Raw genomic sequence first — 24,185 nt, 5'->3', positions numbered from 1 at the left:
TTTCAGCATAGATTTTAAAATACCTTATCTTATTGGTGTTTGAGTGTTCCTGTTACACTTAGAGAACATCTCTATCAGCTCTAAAATCTTCATGATAGGAGTTTTCTAAGCATTGGCCTCTGGTGAGCCCGGCATCCTTACTGGGAACTTGTCAGAAATGCACACTTGGGGTTAAATCAGAAACCCCTAGGGCAGAGCCCAGTCTGTGTTAATGAGCCACCCTGTTGATTCCAGGGCAGTTTGGATGGAGCCTGACCCTAGACATTCAATAGCTATGTGCTGTTGCTGAAGTTCCTTCCTTTGGTCCCCTGAACAGGTTGATTAGGGGTTGTCAACTTTTCAGAGTATTCCCAGGCTTGCCCAAATCACCCCCTCAAACAAAACCAAAAACACCAAACCCATCCAAGAAAACAAACACAAACACTTGCCCTCTTGTAGCCTCAGGACTCAATACCCTCCCCCACCCCCTACCTCACAGGGCCAGCAGTCTGGCTGGTTTCAGGTGACCCAGCTGTCTGCAGTCCTGTCAGCTCTCCAAATAGTTCTCATAGCTGTGGTCTAGACCCGGCAGGTATCTATCCTCCTCCGGTTCCAGAGCCAGCATGGTTTAAATGGCTTCTTTGGCCTTGGTGACTGAAACTTTGAGGCCAACTCTTTCTTTGCAAACTTCAATTTGGATTCTTTTTCATAAAAGCCAACCGCATTTGATTTCTTTCCTTGACAAGTCTGATATTTTTTTTTTTTTTATATACTCAGATTACTCCCCCACTCCCACCCCAGACTTATCCTCCATGGTAGGGCAGTTTACTGTGAAAAGAGTTTTTTTTAACCCTTGCAAATTTACAGGTTTCCTAAGCATTTGCTCTAGGTATCCATGCACATTGTTTAAAGAGGGGTTCTAGGGAACCCCACTACACACTGCCCAGCTCTGTGTGTGGAATCTCTATGATGCTTCCTTAGCAATGACAGCTCCTTCATCTCAAGACCTTTCTTTTTAGTCTTTAAGACTATTCTTATTGGGATTGATATTTGCCTGTCTTTCTCTTGTCTTTTAGTCTCTACCCTCTGTCCAGCCCTTGACTAGAGGAACTCTTGAAGCTTTTGTCTTTTCTGTAGTTCTTTTCCTGTACTGTAGACAGAATTCAGGGCCTCTCAGCTGAAAGAATGTATTTCACCCTGGAAAGAACCCAGATGTTCTTCAACAGAGGAATGGATACAGAAAATGTGGTACATTTACACAAGGGGATACTACTCAGCTATTAAAAACAATGACTTCATGAAATTCTTAAGGCAATTGGATGGATCTAGAAAATATCATCTTGAGTGAAGTAACTCAATCACAAAAAAATACCCATGGTATGCACTCACTGATAAGTAGATATTAGCCCAAAAGCTCAGAATACTCAAGATATGATTCACAGACCACATAAAGCTCAAGAGGAAAGAAGACCAAAAGTGCAGATGCTTCAGTCCTTCGTAGAAGGGGGAGCAAAATTACACTTAGGAGGAAATATGGAGACAAAGCTTGGAGCAGAGACTGAAGGAAAGGCCATCCAGATACTGCCCCACCTGGGGATCAGCCACCAAACCCAGACAATATTGCTGGTGCCAAAAAGTGCTTCCTGGCAGGAGCCTGAGATAGCTGCCTCCTGAGAGGCTCTGCCAGAGCTTGACACATACAGAGGCGGATGCTTGCAGCCAACCATAGAACTAAGAACAGGGTCCTTAATGGAGGAGTTAGAGAAAGAGTTAAAGGAGTTAAAGGGAGTTGCAACCCCATAAGAACAACAATACCAACCAACCAGAGCTCCCAGGGATTAAACCACTTTCTAAAGAGTACTCATGAACAGACCCATGGCTTCAGCTGCACATGTAGCAGAGGATGGCCTTGTTGAATAAGCATCAATGGAAGAAGCCCTCGGTCCTGCCAAGGCTTGATGCCACAGTATAGGGGAGTGTCAGGGCAGAGAGGTGGGAGGGGGGGTTGGGGGGTAGGTGAACACTTTCCTAGAAGCAGGGGGAGGGGTGATGGAATAGGGGATATGGAGGGGAAACTTGGAAAGGCGATAACATTTTAAATGTAAATAAAACATAACCAATAAAAAAATTAAGTTAAAAAAAGAGAAACAGAAGATGCAATTACAAGGGAGAATAACAGCAACCTGTAGAGCAGGGGTTTTCAACCTTCCTAGTGCTGCGACCTTTAATACAACTCCTCACACAGTGACCCAACCATAAAATTATTTCCATTGACACTTCATGATAACTGTAACTACCCACTTTTATGAATTGTAATGTAAATATCAGTGTTTTCCAATTGTCTTAGATGACCCTGTGAAAGGGTGGTTAGGAGGTGACAAGCCACAGGTTTAGAGCCATGCGTTAGAGTCTTCTGAGTTCATCTCCAATCTTGACTGCTGTTGCAAGCATAGGCAGACCCTCCCCTGAGTGGACAATGAGTCAGACTTGGCGTTTCCTCATCTGCTGACTAAACCTTCACTCCAGACATTGGTGGCCATCAGAGAGTCATCTGTAACCTCAGGTCTCATCTACGCAGTCTTCCCTCTCATGTTTGGGAATGGCCAGTCATTCACTCAGTGTATGGATGATAAGCTGCTTCATTCTTGCCTTTTTGTTGTTCATTCTTTCATTCATTCAGGTGACTTTGAGATGCCTTTAATCATACATACTCCATACCACTGAGACACTGAACAATGAGTGATCTAGTTAAGTAAGAAAATCCCGATAATATTGTTTGGGTATTTCCTCTCCCTTAATAGAGTTATAAAACACATCCACGGTGAGTGTCATACTAAGACTGTCCAAGAAGCCTTTGGAGAGAATAAGAGGGAAGATCACCTACATCACAGGACGTATGAGAATCAATAGTGAGAAAAAAAGAATGGATTCCAGGACCTACACTCCAGCCCCTCCCCCCCCCAAGTCTTTTCTTCCCTTCACATTTTGCCTACAGAAACCTCCAAGTTCTTTTACAGTACCCATTGTTTTGTCTGCTATGTCCTCTGTCAGATGCCACCTTGACACTAGTCTGTATCAAGGTTTGTTCCTCCTGTTTTTACTCCCAGCCACCTACTAGATGTTCTAATGTAGACACGCATCCAGACACGCATCCAGAACTGAAGCCACTGTCCCCCCCCCCCCCAATCTGTGGCCCTTTCAGTTTCCCTGTCTCACCAAGAAGCACCACCATCTATCAGCCTAACGTTTCTAACTTTTTCTTGGCATCTCCCATGTTGCAAACCAGTGTTTAGAAGCTTTCCGGGTAATTCTTCTGCAAGTCCAAAATAGATGCTGTTATCTTTGCCATTACTCTGCAGGGCAGGGAACCAAGGCACTTACAGTCAAGCTGTTTTCATTGAGCCACAGAGCTATCAGTGGAGGCAGGGTTCAAGCCAGACTGTCTTCCTGCAGAGCACAGGTTCTAACTTCTGAGTTCTCTTTCTGTCCTCTCTTAGGTGTTATACTAGCTAGGGTTCTTATGGCTGTGATGCAACACTATGACCAGAAGAAACCTGGGGAAGAAAAGATCTATCTGGCTTATACCTCCACATCATAGTTCATCACCGAAGGGAGTCAGGACAGGAACTCCAATAGGAGCTGATGCAGAGACCATGGAGGTGTGTTGTTTATTGACTTACTCCTCATGGCTTGCTCAGCCTGCTTTCTTATAGAATCCAGGACCACCACCAGGACCCCACCCACACTGGACTGGGCTCTTTCCCAATCAATCACTAATTAAGAAACTGCCCTAAAGGCTTGTCTGCAGCCCAGTCTTATGGAGGCACTTTCTCAGTTGAGGTTCCTCTCAGGTGACTATAGTTTATGTAAACGTGACATAAAGCTAGACCGTACAGGTGACAAGGATAGAAATCCAGGATTACTCTTTACATTCTCATTCCTGTTTGTCTGTTTGAGCCTTTTGACTTCCTCTTTCTTAAACCATGTCTCCATCTCCTCATTGCATTGTAAGGATTCTAGACTGGCTCTCCATCACCGCTGCCTCTACCACTATAAATAATGGCTCTTGCCACTCATATGCCACTCCCTTTTAAAATACCCAGTGTGTTATTCTTCCTAATGTTAAATGTGGTCTGAACACACCTTTTCTTTTAAACCAGCCCAGTTCTTGTACTGTCAGTTATCCATAAGGCAGACTTTCTCTAGAGTCTACTTCATTGTTGAGAAAGCTCTACCAGTTCTGGGGCTCCAGATGGCTAAGAACCACGCCATTGCGCAGAGAGAGCTGCAGGAGAGTCAGTAACACCTTAGTGATACCTAAGGAGAAATGATGGGTTTTTGATTAGTCTTTGCCTATTTTAGTCCTTATTGTGATGAAAACATAATAAAGGAATTCATTACCTAGTCTAGCTGAGGAAACATAGCTTATACTTTTGTGGGTCCCCAGAAGAAGGCTGCTCTATTCTACCCCTCTGTCATGCTGTGTTTCAGCCTCAGTGATAGACCTGGCCTTCCTGAAGTACACTTTCCCTCTCCTCCTTCTGAGCTTTTCCATCACCTGGGAAAGCCTTCTCAGATCCCACTGACTTCTTCACGTTTGGGTGAACCATTTTTCTGGCATGCTGCCAGGGCCCCATTCATTCCATGTCCTTGGACTTGTTAAATGTTGTTTTAGTTATCCAGTTGTCTCTCTGAGACTCGGTGCTGGGCCTTATTTATTTCTGAGCTTTTGTCACCCGGTACAGATGCTCAATAGGTATCGATTGTAGGAGACAGTCAGTGAGTATTTAAATGAGCCAAATGATGACTGCTGCTTACATATGCTTTTATCTTACTAAAGAACCTAGCAGGTGGTGCGTCAGGGTCGGATTCCTTTTCACCTGTAAGTAACCTTCAGCTTCAATGACCTAACAAATTAGAGGACTATTTCTCTTCCAAGTAAAATAGGTGTGAAACCAGACTCTCCTTGGAGCTGAGCGCTTCTTTGACTGTGAGGCTGCACTGCCCCCAGCTCTCCGTGCTGCCCTACTGGGCTCTGACTCTCATCTTCATTCCTTGTTCTGGAGGTGGATGGTAGAACTCTGGCTGGCTGGAGTCTCTCTTTCCAGTAAAGATGGGAAGGCCGAGATGCCAGCGCCTGCTAGCTTTCTGTTCCTACCAGTTTCCACCCTTTCTTAGGAACTTTCTACCCCCACTTATTGTATAGACCTGACGGTACACACCAGGCCTGTCAGGCTTTTACTTCTAGCTGCCAGAGGAACCAGGAGATTGAGATGTTTGCCTGGCTCTTTGTTGCTTGTGATTGGAGTTGAGTGAATCTGGTAGGGGAGGATAGAAGGTAGCCAGCTGTCTTTTACATAGGTTAATATGATTTCCTCTTAAGTGAACACAGTCAGCTTTGGAGAGTCATTTGTAGAGCTAACCTCCTCTCTTTCCCTCCCTCTCCTATATGTCCTATCCCTCCTGCCTTTCCTCCTCCCCTCTCCACTTTCTTCCCTTCCCTTTTTTTCTTCCCTCCTCTTCCTTTTCTCCTCCTCCCTGTAGGTCTACCCACCTTTCCACTTTTCATTCTTCTTCCCTTTGTTTTGCAATGCAAGGGTCTGAACTCAGGACCCTCTTCATGCTAGGTAAGTGTTCTCCCACAGAGCCACACCCCTTTTCTCTTTCAATGCCTGCACTCCATGTGTGAAGATCAGATTTTGTAACTGGGATGCCCATTTTCTTAGACATTGTGATAGATATTCTTGGTTGTCAACTCGACTACATGTGGAATTAACTAGAGCCCAAGTTGCTGGGAAGGCCTCTGAGGGATTTTTTTTTTTCATTAAATCATCTGAAGTGGGAAGACCCATTGCTAGGAGCCTCAGCTACAGTCACCCTCATAGACTCTTGGGAGCCTCCCCATCCCAGATCTCTGGCAAGTGCTAGAGATGCTTCCCCACCTCTGTTTGCCGATTTCCATTCTCTCTTCGGGCCCTATCTCCTTGGCTCTCCCTACACCTGGTTGCTGCCTCCTCCTTCTCTCCTCTCCCATCCAGTCCCTCCCTCCATCCACCCCTGACTATTATTCCCTCTTCCCTCAGACCCTCCTTGTTGTTTAGCGTCTTTGTTCCCCTGCATTTTTAAAGAGACCCTTTCTCCTGCTTATTTAGACATCATCTATGGAACCCAGCAGCTTGAAATTTTAAGAAAAGTTTAGAACTTTCTTTTTTACTGTGTTGTCAATTGAGATCTTTCTTGAAGCTATTGGACATAAATACACCATGAAGTTTAAAATTTCACAATTCAGTAATGGTGTCATGTATACCCTTTACAAGGCTTACCATATCATAATTTCTAGGGTAATCCTATTAATATATAAATGTCGTTGCCTTAGAGGCAAAGCGGATGGGTTGTGATGGATTGAGTATGAGTTTCGTGTGAGACTATAGAGAAGATATGTTGTTCCAGTGACCTACTTCATACAGACTGTTACCAGAAATAGATCCACTTCAGAGATGCATTACAGAATGTGAGATAAGGAAAGAGAGCACGAACATTCTAAATACAACGCCAATACTGCCGGTTAGTAACCAACAAAATTGCACACCAACAATGTTTATGTGGGTATTTGGAGAACTAGGAACAAGAATGGAATGTTTGGGGCATATCCAGGGCAAAGGGAAGATGCCTGGGATCATTTTAGAGCCCTTTCCACAGGCTGTTTGAGAAAGGGACACTATTGTTCTGAATTTTTGTCCCATAGCCAAATCAGGCCAGCCACCAATTTAATTTTCGACGACATAGCCACTGAGAAGAATAAGACATGGGAATTGTATGGTGCAGAAACTGAGATGTTTCTTCTCTGTCTCGCTATGGAGAAAGTCTGTCAACCCTTTCTAAAGCCGTCCCCTTCCATGGGAGATTGTGCTCAGAGGCTGTCTGCCAGTGTGCTCGGAAAATTTTCATTGTCATAATGTGTCTGAGATGAGAGTGTGTCTGTATCCATGTGAAAAGAGAGCATTGTGCAATGGGCAAAATGACCCCCCACAGACAAGAATTATTTATCCTAAAAGGTTGAGAGAGACATTCTCCTTGATTGAACTTTATGCTCCCCTGAGCCCTCTTCTTCCCTTAGTGGCTAATCTCTCTCATCTTGGCTTTGGTCCAGCCAAGTCTAGCAAGAATCTCACTGAATCAGTTTAGTGAAGCTCTTTCTCCCCCTTAGCATTTGATCAAATTTCTCACTCTGGCCTATTTTCATCCAGAATCCTGTTAGGTTGTTTCATCAAGAACTCTACACCCTCACCGCCTTCTCTGAGTCCTTGACAGCTACTAATCCTCATTCTTCCCCTCTCCCTTGTCCCCATTTCTCTCTCCTTCCCCCTTCCTTTCCTCCTCTCCCCCTCAACCCTCTTCTTTCCCTCTCCACTTTCCTGCAATAAATAATCTTGAGACCTATTTTGTTTGTTCCAAGAAATGTTTTCCTTACCATTTAAAAATAATTTTTCTTTTCCCTTTTGCTATTTTCTGAGATTTATTTATTTATTATATGTAAGTACACTGTAGCTGTCTTCAGACACACCAGAAGAGGGCATCAGATCTCATTACAGATGGTTGTGAACCATCATGTGGTTTCTGGGAATTGAACTCAGGACCTCTGGAAGAGCAGTCAGTGCTCTAACCACTGAGCCATCTCTCCAGCCCAAGCATATTTTTTCTTGCTGGACAATGTGATGCATGCTGTACTCTCAGCTTATGCAGATGGAACAAGGTCAGCCTAAACTACATGGCAAGTTGCTGGCCAACCTCGTCTACACAATGGGACTCTATCTCACAAAGTCAAAAAAGAAAAAATGGCTTCTCCCTTCTCAGTATCAGTAGTTCAGAGCTTTAAAAATCCTAAGCTAAAGTAATATTTGGGGGCTGGAGAGACAGCTCAGTAGTCAAGAGCATTTTCTGCCCCGGCAGAGGACCTGGGTCCAGTTTCCATCAGCCACATGGTGACTCCCAACTGTCTGAACTCCAACTCCGGTGAATCTACATCCTCTTTTGGCTTCCGTGGGCATCACAGACATGTACATGCAGTCAAAACACTCACACGTAAGGATAACTAAATATTTAAAAGAAAAGTAGTAATGTTTGCTTGACAGAATCATTCAGGGAGCCTCTCTCCAGCAGCCTTCTTCCCTCTGAGAGCTACTGTTTAGTGGGGGCGGGGCATAGAAAGCACAAAAGAGTTACCAGAGCACTTGCTTTAGGGACTTGGAAGAGGCCATTTGCAAAGACATTTTACTCAGAGCTTGAGGGTATAGTTCAGTGGCCTGCATGCATGCTCCCCTGAGGAGGAAAGGCATTTCTGAGAGTATCAGGGTAAGACAGTTTGGATAGGATGAGTGTGCTGTGTTTGACTCTGGTATTCTAAGTGGGGTCATATTGCCTGTCTGTTGCTGGTTTCATTATCAACTTCCTTTCCTCCCCAATATTTTCCTCCTGCTGACGGCTTCCTTAAAAGCTGGGCCCTAATTCAAAATAAGATGCTGAAAGGTAAAATGCAGATGCCCTGAGATGGAACCAGATAGTTATTACGTGATATATAGAAGTGAGAATGGTAGCATACCTGATTCTTGTTTGAGATGTGGCTCCAGAGAGCCTGAGTGCACACAGAGCCTGAAAACATGGACCTGTGTCTTGGGATAAAAGTCAAGGTGAAAGATCACCTATGGCCCAGGTGAGGTGCTGGACGCTCTGATCTCAGGAGGCTGAGGAAAGAGAATGCCAAATTTGCAGATAATTTGTCTGAAAACCAAACAAATAAAAGGGTCTTTGTTTGTTGGTAGAGGAAGAAAAAGACAAAGGGGACACTTTGAAGTCTCTTCAGAGCCCTGTTTATGTGCTTGGGTCCCAGACTTGCTCTTCCTTTGCCTGTTTCCTTCCTAAGAATGAGAACCCTGGTACCTAATCTGTCTGCGAGACTAGCTACTCATCAATACTTCCTTCGCTGTACAAAACTTGGTGTGCTTCCTACGAGTGCAGCCCTCTCTGCAGCTGCTGATTCTGCACCCATGCTTTCTCTAATGTCCCCTTTCTGACCTGATAGAGTACCAACAGTTACTGATGGCCAGTGTCGTGTCCGGTGCATGCTACATAGACTGTCACCACGAATACCTTCCATTTTCTACAAAAATCACATTTTCTTCATTTTGACTGATTGGAAGTCATTAGAATCAGAGCAGCCCTGGCTGCTGTTTATAGACTTTCAGCTATTTCAGGTGGCAGAAGGACTTTGTGGTCACCATGAGGCCATTATGGGAGGTAGTTTTAATGACTTGTAATTGCCAGTGTAGAAAATGGCCACAGGACACAAGAAATTTAAAAATTTATACAGAGAAAGGAAAGGACCACAAACAAAAAAAATTTTTAATTAGTAACAATGGGAACCTGGTGACCAATTTTATTTTTTTTCTAGGCCTCCAAAAGACTGTTTTGACTTGACAGCAACAACCGCAAAATAACTGGGTAAGAGTCTGCTAATTTATATTTGTCATTAAGTTACTAGACATAGAAAAATATATTTCCCCCCTCTTGATTGAGGTCAATCATTTTACTCAAATAAAAAGCCTTTCACTTTAAACAAAAATTAAAGTATTTAGGTACCCTATACAATACTGTAAAGTTAAGGCCTACTTGGGAGGTGGTCTGCTTGGCTTCCATCCTTGTGTCTGCCTTTGTCATTTGGAACAAGTTATTTAGCCTCTCTGCCTCAGTTCCTCAACTCTAAACCAGGAAACAATGGTATACTATCTCATGGGGCTATTCTGAGGGCTGTGTTTACATGTAGAGCATTTAAGCTATTTAGTTACTACTGGAGTCTTATCTATAATTACTATTTTACTTTTCTTAATTATTTATTGGGGCCTTGGAGTTCAGGACCCAGTCTTGCTTATGATTTCATCAGTGTATTCAAGGCAGTAAGTTTAGACATTCCCAGAAGGAAACATCTAAGCCTAATTCTGTGAGGTATTGAAATTGTAGGTGACACTAGATATTTTTTAGCAGATTGCTCACCATGGATCCAACACTTGTGTGTCTGATAGTGAGTGCCTTTTTAGTTGGCAGGTGGCCATGGTACCGGAAAGTCCTGCTGCCTCTGCCCTGAGTATCTCAGGGATGTGGGCTGACACCACAGTCAAAGTTAAGTTTTCATGATGCAAATATGGATTTGTAAATACGAAGATCATAGGAGCAAAGCTCCCTATGGGGTTGAGCTTTGGTACAGGTAGCAAAATACACAGAATTTAAATTTCCGTGATCCCAGCCTTAATAAAGGCAGTTTAAACATTCAAATTCACGTTATTTTGTAGAACAAACTGCCCAGTCATGGAAGAGGAACTTACCTTGATTTAGGTTGTAGACAGGAATTTAGAAGCTTAAACATTTGCAAGAAGCATATCTTTACTATTTTGACATATAGAACATTTCCAAATAAAATGTGCTTACCTAAGACACCAAAGGCAATTTCTAAAGTTTCATCTACAAATTAGCCTGTATATTTTGCATGTGTTTTATAGTCAAGTGTACCTGTGTTGCTATGCACGTGTGTACATACAAAAAGCATGTGATCATGTTAAAAGCAAATTGTGGAAAGAGACTATGGGTTTATTTCTTTTTTTCTTAAGACTTCTTTATTTTTATTTTATGTGTGTGAATGCTTTCTGCATGCATGTCTGTGCACCACATGCATGCCTGGTGCCCACGGAGGCCAGAAGAGGACACCCTATGTTCTGGAACTGGAGTTACTGGTGTCTGTGTATTGCCAGATGGGTCATCGCTCACAGAGCCATCTTTTCAGCCTCAAATTTCTTTTTATTAAGTAAAGATAAAGCTCCTTTTTTTGAACGTGGGTTTTAAACAGCCACGAAAGATGTGAGCAACCTCACTCCAATTAATATTCTGTTTCGTTTTGTGTGTTTTGGTACAGCCAGCAAACCTCTGGCCTCACACAAGCTGGCAAGCGCTCTGTCACTGGGCTTGTAACACCTCCAGCCTTCTCTAGTCGGTCTTTCAGAAGAGAGAAACAAATACTCCATTGATCCTATGCCATCATTTGCGTTGCTGGTTTTCTACACCAGCAGAAGAATTTGATTAATTGCTATTAACTGTGATAAATCTCATGGGTAATGAAATTTCGGGGGTCTATCTATTTTTTCTCCATTATTCAAACACATTAATAAGACGGCTTGCCAGAACACCATAGAAAGTAGATATGTGTTCCGCTAAAGCGCCGGAGCACAGGGCTGTCCAGTGCTCACTTGGGGTCTGGAGCTGCAGTGTCCTGCCGTTGTTGGCAGGGTTTGAACCCTGAAAACTGCTTCTGGGAGCTTCTCTTAGGCTCGTGTACTTCACTGAGGTACTTGCTTAGTTGTAGGCCTGCAGTCTGCCACCATTAATACCAAGGTGGATAGGAAGCCAATCCAAGATTAAGTCTTCTACTTTGGTTTTGATAAGTCTTGGCTTTCTGGTTACCTAGGTAATCAGTGTTAAATTTCTGCTTCTTAAACTGAGATAGCAAAAGAGTTTGATGTGTAGTTTGTTTTTTTTCTAAAGTGATTTAATGCTGTATGGATAGACACTTGTCAGTTAAAAAGATAAAGAACTGGGCAGTGTCATTAAGTGGAACATGACATAACAGAATCCCAGCTTCAGCTCTTCTAAACCCATGTACACTTCTTTCTCTTGTTTTTGGTGAGTGGTGGTGATGAGGGTGGAGGATGAACACAGGGTTTGTCTGTATAGCCATGGCTGTCCTGGAACTCACTCTGTAGACCAGGCTGGTCTTGAACTCAGAGACTTGCTTTCTGATGCCTCCAGAATCTACACTTGGGAGGATTAAGGGCATGCATCATCATGCCTGGCTTCCAAACACATTTACCATCCCTTTAGATCACATGTTTTTTTTCCTTCCTTTGAGCCCAGGCTAGGCTCAAAATTGGGGTCACAATATCCTCTTGCTTTAGACTTAGACATAGTTGTACTGACGGCTGCATGCTCTCCCAGACAGATCCACATGCTTTTGTCTACATTGTTGGGTTCTGTTTTTTAATATTTTCTTGAGGACTTTCGCATTTGTGTTCATAAAAAGATGCTTGTATGTAGTTTTTCTGTCTTTTCAGTAACCCGTTATCTGTAGGCGGATCTCATAAGTTTGGAAGTATTTTCTTGCTGTTTTCCGAGAGATTTTATATGGAAGAATAGGTGTGATCTTTTTCCTCTTATGTCTGGCTAAAATTCACCAGTGAGCCTCTATGTGGTCCTTTCTGGTTTGGAAGGTTGCTAGACATTGCATTTCTTTACTATGTCTGTATACAAGCCTACTTGGATCATCTTGTTTCTTTATGTAAGTTTTGGTAGAATTTCTTACAAGGGTTTAGTTCATTTCATTCAGGGCATTAAATCTACAGACTTAAAGTTGTACATAACACCCCTTAATTATTTTCTCATGGTTTAAGGGAACAGAAGTGATGCTGCACCCTTAATTTTCATTATTGATAATTTTTGTTCTTTTTTTTTTTTGTTTGTTTGTTTGTCTTAGTTAGTGGGCCTGAGCTAAGGATTATCAATTTTATTGATCATGCCAAAAGACAGGAAACTTAGTTGACTTTCTCTGTAGTTTTCTGGTTTTCAGTTTCATTGATTTCGGTTGGGTTTCTCAGAAATCCCTCCCCCCTGTGTTTGTGTATACAGCAGCTGTCGGTATTTGTTCTGCACTGATGCGCCTGTTCAGTGCTGTTATTTCCTACTATGCATTACTTCTGCACCTCACAGATTGCGTATTTTTCCCCCACTTAGTTAAAAACCTTTAAAAATTTCTCTTGAGACTTCTTCTTTGACCTGTGTGGTTTTAGAAGTGTTTAATCTTGTCATCCATTTTGTGCATTAACACAGTCATACATTTTCCCAAAGTGCAATTAGTGAATTGTTCCTACTGATGAAAACATGTGTACATTGGGCCGTTAATGGAGAGGAAGGCTGGAAAGTGAGTAAGGAAGCAAAAGTTATTGAGTCTTTTTTTTTTTTTTTTGGTCAACTGTGCTTGTTTATACAATGGACTTATGCCACCATTAAAATACCCATAGAGTTGAATCACGATTAAAGTGATAACATTAAATGAGATAATGGGGAGAATGATTACATCAGAGGCTAGTCCTGAGAAGCTGTATCAGCTTCCTGTGGTTTAAGATGAGTTTGCTCAATGGTTAGAAACACTTGCTCTTGCAGAGGGCCTGGGTTCAATTTCCAGCACAACATGGTAGCTCACAACATAGTCTCAGGGGATCCTTTCTTTGACATCTGTGAGCACCAGACATGCATGTGGTGAACCAACATCTTTGCAGGCAAAGCACTTACATACACACATAAAATAATAGAACCGTCAACAATTAAATAAAAATAGACAGTAAAAGAGAGAAAGATCTAGATAGGAGATAATTTCAGATTAAGTTTTATGATCAACACTGTAATCATGGGTGAAAATTGAGCCAATATTTTGTAAGGAAATGTTGTAAAGAAAGTTAATTAGAAAGATCCTTACTTAGATGGCAGATTGTCTAAGCACTGCCAGAGGTGGATTGCGGTTAAACCTGGAGAGAGGTTAAGATCAGTACCATGGCGTTCGTTTTTATGTCTCTGTTACTTCTATTTCACCTTATAACCTGTTCCCCTGAGAAGGCGCTGTGGTAGGGCCAGTGGGTTTCCTGCTACTGGAAGTGTTGTGGACATGAACTTGTATCTCAGCATCATGACACCAAAGCTGGAGCTGCATATAGCTCTGAGAGAAAGGATCCTGAACCCCACTAAACTGGAGGCCGCTTTTAGGTCGATGGAGTATACAAACCTCAGCTCCCAACATTTAAGATTTAGTCCGGCCTGCTGCAACTGGCTGACTCAGTGTGCTGATTCTTTATGGCCCTCTCTTCTTCTCAGTTCAAACACATGAGCAGTCACCCTGAAGTTCACTCATAGTTGACTTCAGATGGAAAACTCAGTGGCATTGACCATGTTCTAATGGTGTGCCAACACTGCCTTTCTAATTTTAAAACTCTCCATATCTCCTCAGGAGTCCTTTGTTCTCATTAAATGACTACAAGTCTGTTTGCCCTGTGAGTATAAGGTATGTTTTGCATGTGTCATATACAATATTCATTAAGTGACCGCGTGTGTGCTTCTTTTACTCAGCACCATGTTTTACAGCGGATGTAGAGGTTCCTTCAGTATTCTATTCCTGTGTATGGCTGAATAATGCTTTACCATATGCATATATCACAATCTTTTCATTTATCTGTTTCACTTGGGTTATTTTCACCTTTTGGTTATTATGAATTGGGATTCTGTGAACATTTATGTGTTTGGATATTGTTAGGATTGTTGATTTATTTGTAGCTAGAGTAATACGGTAATTTCATTAGCTTACCAAGGAACCACCAAATGTTTCATGGTAGGCATACCATATTATATTCTCACTAATCATGCAAGATGGTTTTATTTTACTGTATCCTTACCAACAGTTGTTATATGCTTATATTTGAAATTATAGTTCTTCTATAGTAGACTAGTCGGTGTGGAGTTATTTGCTTATATTTGAAACTATAGTTCCTGTTGCAGTTTCCATTTGCATTTAGTTATTGATCAGTAATATAGATGCTTCTTTTTTTGTTGTTTGTTCATTGGCTAGTTGCCTTTTTACTCTGGAGAAAATTCTATTGAGCTCTTTGCCCACTTTTGAATTGGATCAACTTTTATTGTTGAGTTTTAAGAGCTCTTTATACACTTTGGATATTAAAATAAATCATACAAAGATATAATAAATTATAGCTCATTCATAGGAATTGAGGAAACTGACAGAAACAATAAGTTGGAATTCATAATAGTTAAAAAAACCTTAGTGTATTAGAGGAGATGAGGGAAGGGAGACCATTATTGGAATATATTGTATAAAAGCAAAATGTATATATTTTTTCAATAAAAAAAATCAAGTCAGGAAAAAGAAAAGAAGAGTGGGGAGGTCATAGAGGGGTTGAACCAAGTTATAGAGGGTTGTGAGCTGCCATGTGGGTGTTGCAAATCAAGCCTGGGTCTTCTGAGAGAGTAGCTGATGCTCTTATTCGCTGAGATATCTTTCCATCCCCATAGTCAGTTGTCTTAGCCACTGAACCGTCTCTCCAGGTCTTCTATAAAATACTAAATGATCACTATATACACAACTATTATTTTTAAATGCTTTTGGTATTTTTAGCATTCAGTGGAATTGTGACTAGAAATGTGAAGATCTGTGTCTCTGAAAAAAATTTGGGGGGGTATAGCACTTTTGAGGTAGGGTTCATGAAACGCAGGCTGTCCTCAAACCTGTTTGTAATTGAGGTTGACTTTGAACTTACAGTTTTCTTATTTCTAATTTCCAAGTGCTAGGGTAACAGGCACACATCACCATACCCAGTTTACAAAGTGTTGCCAGTGGAACTCAAAGCTGTCCATCCATTAGGCAAGCACTCTGAATTGAGGTATATCTCTAGCCCCTATATCTGATATTTTGGAGAAGAATGCAGAGATAAAGTCATAGAAGCATAATATATACTAATAAGTGCTTTTTATATACAATGTAAATGTATCTAGACTTTTACCATACAAGATACAAAATTGGGCAATAAAATTCTTAAAACAAAAAACAAAAGATAACAAAAACTTTAGTGTATGCCTTTGTTAGCGTTCCATTGCTGTGAAGAGATACCATGACCATGAAAACTCTTATAAAACAAAGCATTTACCTGGGGCTGGCTTATCTTTGGACGTTTAGTTATCATCTTGGCAGGAAGTGTGCATACAGGTGGACACAGTGTTAGAGAGGGAGCTGAGAACTCTATATCTGGATCTGCAGGCCACAGGGAGAGAAAGAAAGAACCACTAGGTCTGGCTTGGGCTTTTTGAGACTTCACCTCCAGTGACACACTTCCTTTAACAGCCACACCTACTCCATCAAGGCCACATCTCTGTGGCCTTGATGGCGTACAAATACATATATTTGACCAAGCATTCAAATATATGAACCTATGAGGGTCATTCCCAGTCAGACCATCACAGTGTATCAAAAGATACCAAGAAAGTGAGAAGATAGCCAATCAAATGAGGGAAAGACCTATAAATCATGTATCTGCTAAGCTTTAAGTTTCCTTAACTAATTTTTATGTTTGTCTGTCTTGCCTGGGCTGATAATACAACCCTTGGGAGCCATAGATCACCTAACAAAAACCCCAATGCCAGGCATGAGAAGCCCTCTTCTCCATTATTGGTCAGGAGACTCCCTAGACATTATAGGTTATTGCTTTTATCCTTGGTTGCCTCCCAGAACATGAATAAAAGACCCAATCGCTGAAGCCACCATGCCCTTCAGACCCAGGATCCAGAGAATCCGAACTTGATTTGACCTGAAAGTTTCCTCCTGGGTGACCAGAAGATGCCATGCAAGCTTCTAGGAAAGGAAGCAACCAACAGTCTGACCCAGCTATCATGCGTCTGAACTAAAATAATAACCAGCATGGCAGGGTCATTCTAAGGGTGTGGTAGTTATATGCTTCTCTTGGCAATAACCAACCAACAGATGTCTAATCAGGCTTACGGCCCACACAAGAAGAGAGAAATCATACCTGGAAACAGAAACCTAGCCAACTCTAAAGGGCTAGTGATGCCATAGATCTTGGAGGATAGCCTATGACCACTACTTTACTTAGCAGGATTCTTTCCTAACTGTATTCTAAATATTTCCCCTTATACCTGCAGATAAGTGTAGCTCTTATGTCATTAAAAACAAGCCTGTTTGCAAGCGACAGAGAGTGTTCCAGAAAAGAACAGACATCATGTGCTCAGTCTCTTGCCCTGAAGGCTCAGGGAAGAGGGGCTAGAGAATAGTAAGAATCAGAGGGACAGGAAGTCAGCTGTGAGACTGTTTCTCCTAGAAACGCCGGGGAAGCTATATATCTATGAAGTATTAATAACACGAGAGCCTAAATAAGATTCAGCCAAGGACTGTATAGCAACACACATACTAACGTGAACTGAGGGAGATCTTCCTCAAGGCCAACCCTAGAGAAAGAACTATAGGCGGCTTAGAAATGCTGATAGTGGGAGAAATAGTCTTCCTCAGGGGAAAACCCCCAGTTGGTTATCCTGTAATCACTCTCAAGTAAGAGTGAACAGATGTTTATATATTTAACACACACACCATGAATTTGAGTGAAAGCAAGGATAGGTACAAGGCAGGAGTGGGAGGGAGGAAAGGAATTATTATGTCTTTTAATTAAAAACATAAAACCAACAATTTATTATTATCAATTTATTATTAATAACTTATTATTAATATAATTAAATTATTATTAGTAATAAATGGAAAATTTTCATTTATTTCTTGAGAATTTCACATATGATTACTAATTTACATCTTTTTCCCCTCCCTCCAATTTCTGTATCCCCTGACTCTTTCTAAAATTCATGGCTTTTTAATTCTTTAATTATCATTGTTAAACACACTTATATAAATTATAAGCATAGCCTGCATGCTTTGGTTGGTGTTGTTGCCATGTATATTTGTTTAAGACTGACCACCTGAAAGTGGATCACTTGTCAGGGCTCCTTCCTGGAGAAGACTAATTCTTCCTCATTTATCGATCATTTATTTATTGACTGTAGCTCTTCATCTAGGGGTGGGGCCTTGTGGGATTTCCCCCTCCACATTGACCGTCAGTTGGTGCTATCATTTTACAGGCATCTGTATTGTTGAAATCTCACGTGTGCTGCCTTGCCTCCCGTCATCTATAGAAGACACTATTCTTGCAGCAGATGCCATGATCCTCTGGCTCTTACAGTCTCCACATTCTCCCCCACAATGTTCCTCGAATCTTACTTAGGTTTAGGGATGGTATTGTAGATGAAACAATTAGTCTTAGGCAACGTGTGGTCACTGCATCTTGACAAATTGTGTCTGTCTGTAACGGTCTCCATTTGCTGTAAGCAGAAGCCTCTTTGCTGAGGAATGAGAACTACATTTACCCAGCAAAGGCAGCATGGGACTTGAGTAATCAGCTTTCACGATCAATGCAGTTATTTTTTCAAGACTGTTGCCCATAGCTTATTGTGTTGTTAGCAACCTGACTGATTTAGTAAAGTTTTCTAGAGCTTCTCCAGTTGAGCCTTACATTGACCAGCAGTCAGCTTTGTGTGTATCTATGCAAACTTTACTTAAAAATAGTGTAACTTAATAATTTGGCTAAGTATTATATGAACCAATTAAATACAGGAGCAAAAAGATGATATTTCTCAGACAACTAAGTTTAACACTTTAGAAAAATTTTGTTAAGACCTGCCAACAAAAATTGCTTTTTAATTCTGGGTCTATGATACAACCATGAGCCACACAAAACTTGTAGAGACTTTGCAAGGATTCTGCACTCATGTTGTGTTACAGGCATCTTTATAGTCTACATTAAAGTTACCAGTCTATTAAAGATGCTAAACTGTAAACTATAAAAGTATGTTTTATGTTAGGAAGATGATATCAATACCAGAATCTCATACACAAAACAACTCCTATGTAAAACAAGCTACTGAATATATGTCCAAATGTTGAAATGAAAAATCCTTCATATAATTTTTATTACATCAGTACAGCATCTGCTTTTTAAATTCTCAATGAACTGTCTACTGTGATCATTCTGGGCAGAGATTTTTTTTTTTTTTTTTTTTTTTGCCATGTCTGTCATAAACTCAGAGCACTCCAACTTATTAACTTAAAGGATTTTGTGTCTCACGACAGATATTTCTGTGCTAGGTTTTAGGATTGGTTGGCTTCACTGTCATAAGGAAGGACCCTCTCCTCTGTCTTCCATGCATTTCTCTTAGGCTGGCCCCTGGCCGAACTGCAAAAGGGCTACCGTATGTTCAGGAATAGAACAAGTTCTGTCCATGCTTTGGATCTGGAAAGCTTGACCTAGAAACCCTTCTGCAGATACCACATGTTTTCTTGTCTGAAACGAGTCAGCCTTAACTTGTCCCACCAGTGTAGTAGTAAATACCAACAAAAGTAAAAATGGCACCATTCCACACTAGCCCCTGCTACTCTCTGTCTTCAGTGGTCTCTCTGCCTCCATGGCTAGCTCCATCAGCAGCTGTCCATCCAGTTCCCATGCAGGTCTGTACCACGCCAGCCCCACGCAGAGACCTGCATCTACAATGGTCACAATTCCTAGTAACCGGGCAAAATCAAACCTCTAGAGGCTTGTAACTCATTAATCAGATTTATATCAGTAAATTTTTATTCCGCAAAATGTCCACACAATGAATTCAGAGCCAACTGATAATGATACAAAGTGCCCAACCAGATAGGACAAATTGTCCTATAATAATCCATCCCTTATAAGATATTCATAGCTACTTGCGGCTATTTAAAGCCACACAGGGGTGGGCCATCCTTCTCCTCCTTCCTCTCCCTATTTCTGTAGACTCTCAAAACCCCTGGGCCCGCCTTTCTTTTTCACTGCCCAATCATAGGCCTTGCCTTATCTTGTGCCTGCCCTCAACTGCATATAGACATCATCCCACACACCAGGGTCCACTGGTCTTCAATCCTGAAGGTAGAGTTAGACCTGAGTCACTTGAGGCAGGGGATATGTTCCTTAATAAACTGGACAGTTTGTCATCTTGACATGAACTGATTCGTATGGGAAGGGGGAAGCTCAACTGAGAAAACGCCTTTGTCAGATTGGCATGTAGGCAAGTCTGTGCAGTATTATCTTAAACAATGCTTGATGTGGGAGGGTCCACCCCTGAGCAGGTGGTCCTGGGAGGTATGAGAAAGGTAGCTGAACATGAGTCTGGAGGGCAAAGCTGGAGACAGCATCCCTCCTTGGCCTCAGCTTTACTTTTTGCCTTCGGGTTCCTTCCCTGTTTGAGTTTCTGCCTTGGCTTTCCTCAGTGATGGACTGGGATCAGGACATACACACCCTTTCCTCCCCATGTTGCTTTCGGTCATGTGTTTATCACGGTACCAAAGCCTGTTAGCAAGAAGCCAAGGACAAGCTTGCTGGTGGGGAATGACAGCCATTTTTAGGGCGACAGGGGCTCTTTCGTGCAATGCACTGTCCTTTAAGCTTTTGATGAGAGCTGAGCAGTAGTGAAACTAAGGACCTATTTGTGAGTATTCACAGTGCATCTATACTGTATTGTTCAGGATTGTATTCATCTACCGCACAATGGACACACGCTGCAAGGGGCAGGTTGTCTTGCTCTTCTAAAAATTGTATCAAGTCTAGCAGTCACACTTGAATAGATGGCCTTCCCACCTCTTTGTGGAAAGGTCACTGGCAGTTTGGAGTGGCTGATGATGCGGTGGCTCAGAGTTTTGCGTTCATCCTCATTATGTCCCCTTTTTGCTGGGGGCTTCTTTCCCATTTCATGTGGCTTTGGAGGAGAAAATGATCGCGCGCATCTATAACCCATTTCTTTCCTCTTATTCCTAGCCGTGAGAATAGAAATGTGATTTAAGCCCAGCTAGTCGGGGTCCCCATTTTCCAGGCTGCAGCGATGTCTTCGGGGAAGGTGTGGAATGCAGTTAGAATCATGAGAGCCATTCTTGGGATTTTTTTTTTTTTTAATGAGACAGCACTTGAATCATTTATGGTTTTAGGATGGAAATGAGGGACAAATGCTCACTTATTCCTGAGGTCACAGAAGGGACGGCTGCCCATGGTGAAGGAGAAAAGGAAGCCTGTAGGCAGAGACATGATAAGTAGAGGGTCAGGGCAGATGGGTAAGAGCAAATGAACTTGGGGCCTCACAGTCCCAGTACCAGTTTCCTTGTGCAGTGAGCTGCTGTAATGTCTTTCCAGCTAGATGAGCTACAAATGTCTCCTGCTTTGTTTGTGTGGATGTGAGTTGGGTTCCTGTCCCCTAGCTTCCAACATCTTGATTAATTACAGGATGTATCTGAGAAGATATCTAAGAATAGGAGTGTGATAGTCCTTAGAAGGCTTACTTTAATGTGCACAATGAACATCCCTGGCCCGTGCCAAAGCATCCATTCATGTACAGTTTACTCATGGCCATCGGAAAAATAACCTCAATCTGAAAATGGTCAGTGGTCAGTTTAAACACTGAAGGTTCTTTCCAAGCAGTGCTTCTGGGTAAATGAATTGAGAGAATTTTTTTCTGAGAAATGTATACAATGGTACATGTTTTAAAAATATCTGAGGAGACTTACTAGATCGAGTGGAATAGTTTTTAAATGGTTGTACTTGAGTTACCGTGAGTGAGGTTGACTTGGTATCAGCAGTTGCTGAAATTGGCGGTTGATGAAATATAACCCTAAGAAAACTGGAAGGTAGTGGCAAATGGTATTAATTCCAATATCTGGGAGGAAGAGACAGGTGGATATCTGAGTTTGAGGCCAGTGTGGTCACAGAGAAAGTTCCAGGATAACCAGGGCTAGGTGGAGACACTGCCTCACAAAACAGAACAAGATAAAAACAGTGTGTAGTGTACACTTTTAAGTCTGACACTCACAAACCCAGGGGTCCTTTCCATTTTATGCTCAAAGTAAATCTGAGCAGAACTCGAATTACTCATGTGGAGAACAAGAACAGCATTTACTTGGGATCTGAGAATCTAGATGTTTGAGGACCAGGGGTCCTCTGTGTCTGGCATTGCCACAATAAAGTAGTTCAGAACTTTGGACCAGGAACACTTGTGGGGAAACGCCCAACTAAATGGAACCTGGATGGGCTAAGTGGTCAGAAGAATCGAGCATCTTTTCCATTGTCTAAGGTTTTAGGGAAGTTACTTGTTTCTTCAAAGGCAAGCGAGGGACAAGTACGGAATGACAGAACAGGCCTGGTCCAATTTTCGGAAGAAAATGTGAAGTTAATGTAGTAAAACAAATGTTTCAGCGTAGCAACCCTTTAAATTCTTTAACTGTATTGAAAACGTGGGCTGACACCAAGTGCGTAATGACTGCATTAATACAGGGAAATGACCGTGCTCCAGCATGCCCTGGTGTGCACCCAATGGGGCATGTTAGTTGTCCCAGCGTGCTGTGGACCGGCAAGATTGTATGTTGTTCAAGGACATTGATAATAAGCGGAGTGGCCGCAAATAAAACTGTTCTTTCGTACTCTGTGACTAGCACTGAATAATTTGAGGTTTCTAAAAATGGGAAGCCATTTGATAATCTTCCGAGTGCTGGACCATCTGCAAACCAATTTCATTTGCTTAGAGTCAGAGAGGGAAAGAATCGGGAGTCAGACTGGAGAAGGCTCTTTTGACAATTGGGACAGATGATGCTACCCCCAGGAGAATGATAGTCTGCCAAGACTTGGTCAGTGGGTTTTCCTTAAGGATGTTTTGCCATATGCTCTCCTCCAAAAGCTAAAGATCAGGTTTCAAAGTCTAGCAAATACACATTAATAAATCATGTTCTTGAACTAAGGGCAGGTACTACCTGCATCGGGAGGTAGAATTCAAATGGGGCTCTGGGAAGCAGAGGGAGGGATTGACCTGGGCGGTGAGTAGATAGGGAAGGCTGGTGTGTTTTGGGAAGGATAGTTAATACAATATTTACCAGGACTGCAAGGCTTCAGTGAGTTTCCTGTGACCTTTGTCAGGGAAGTATTTTCACCAAATAAAAAGAGTGCTGAATTGCAGAGAGTAAAACAGCAAAATCAGTTGCGAAGAGATTTGAAACTGTGGCTATCATCTTTAAAATTTATTTACAAACCAACTTTGCTTCCTAGGACAGAAGGCACATCCTCTCACCTTTCCAAAGGAGAAATCTGTTGTGACATTTTATTAGCATTTAAGGCAAAGCTGAGACTTCTGCAGTGTTGAGCAAGAGCTGGCTGACTCTGGTCCCTCACCTAGGGTGGCTCGAAGTGCCTGCAGCACTTCCTTTGTGCTGGGGTAGCTACATTGAGTTTCCAAGGCAAGACATGCTATGAGAAAGAGACTAGTAATTTTAGAAGACAACTTTAAAAAGTCATAATACCTCATTTAATAGTTTAAACTCCAGTTAACTTTATTACCTTCTATTCAATATATATTTGTTAGTATTTGATCATTATTAGGCTGGACTTGGATCCTGAATTCAAGCAGTCTCTTAAGTATCTGAGAGTATAGGTATGTGGCACTCTGTCCAGCTTTTAAACAAGCCCAGGGTAGTAAATAAACCAAAGGGCGTCTGTGACTGTTAACTAACCAATTAATTTTGGAGCTACAAGAGAAACCAAGGAATTTGTGACTGCTAGGTAGATGCCGTAGCACTGAGCTTCACACCAGTCCTGGTATTTATTCTGAAGGTTCTAATGGCTCATAGGAAAGCTCCATTGCTCCTCTCTTGTGAGTCTGAGACGCTCTGAGAACCAGTTTTGCCTCTTCACAGAGCTAGAGAGCATCTGGAACTGAAAGACAAGGTACAGCTAGAATTCATCAGAGAGCCCATGTCATATATTATTTAAGCAGAAGATAGCCTTTGCAGAACTTGGACACAGAAGTATTATTGAACTCAGAGTTTTTTCCTGAGGTATTTTGAGTCTAAAAGATTCCAAGGAAGACAGAATCTAGAAATAAAACCTAAAAGGGCGGGTTTAAGGCAAAGGCTGGAGGAGTGGCATAGGACGACCAAGCAGCCAGGGAGCCCTCACCTAGGCAAGGCTGGGGAGAGACCTAGAGATGGAACTAAGGAGAGAAAGTAGGGACTGTATACCAAAGAGCATTTTCTGATTTTACAGGGCCCTGTGCTTCTGATAACTCAGATTTAATTTACTCTGTGAGAGACTCAGCACTTACAAATGAGAAACAGACCTTTGGAAATGTATTGTGCGGGAGAGACAAAACAGGAGCAGTAACTCTGGGGGCCTACCTTCATGCACAGACTAATGCTGAGAAGCATCCAGTGGTCTTACCATTGGCCAGTGTTGTGTCTCATTTGGTGGCTTCGGAGTCCTTAGCCTTTTGGCAGGCTCTGGCAATCTAGAGGTTCCTCATTAGCATAGGAAGTGAAGGAGAGCTGTTGCTGTGGCCCCAGGTTGGAGCCTGGGTGTAGGGGTTGCTGCTTTGTCAGTGCTGCTCTCTAGGTGATCAGCGGCACTCTATCCAGAACCTTTGGCGGAACCGGAAACTCAACAGTATACTTT

General features: G+C 42.1%; 1 protein-coding gene across 9 annotated transcripts in view; it reads left to right on the top strand.

Moving 5' to 3' along the window:
• FHIP1A (FHF complex subunit HOOK interacting protein 1A) overlaps window positions 1-24,185 on the top strand; it is a 232,918-nt gene that overhangs the window by 71,995 nt on the left and 136,738 nt on the right. For 7 of the 9 annotated variants that reach the window (XM_080915260.1, XM_080915257.1, XM_080915253.1 and 4 more), the window contains one exon: window positions 9,428-9,477. The exons of the other annotated variants lie outside the window; for them this stretch is intronic. The gene's annotated coding sequence lies outside the window, so the exon portion shown is untranslated. The remainder of the gene's footprint in view (window positions 1-9,427; window positions 9,478-24,185) is intronic. 9 annotated transcript variants of the gene reach the window in all.

Source organism: Micromys minutus (assembly GCF_963924665.1).
Source record: "Micromys minutus genome assembly, chromosome: 4".
Classification (NCBI taxonomy): Eukaryota; Metazoa; Chordata; class Mammalia; order Rodentia; family Muridae; genus Micromys; species Micromys minutus.
This window is presented reverse-complemented; position numbering and strand designations above follow the sequence as displayed.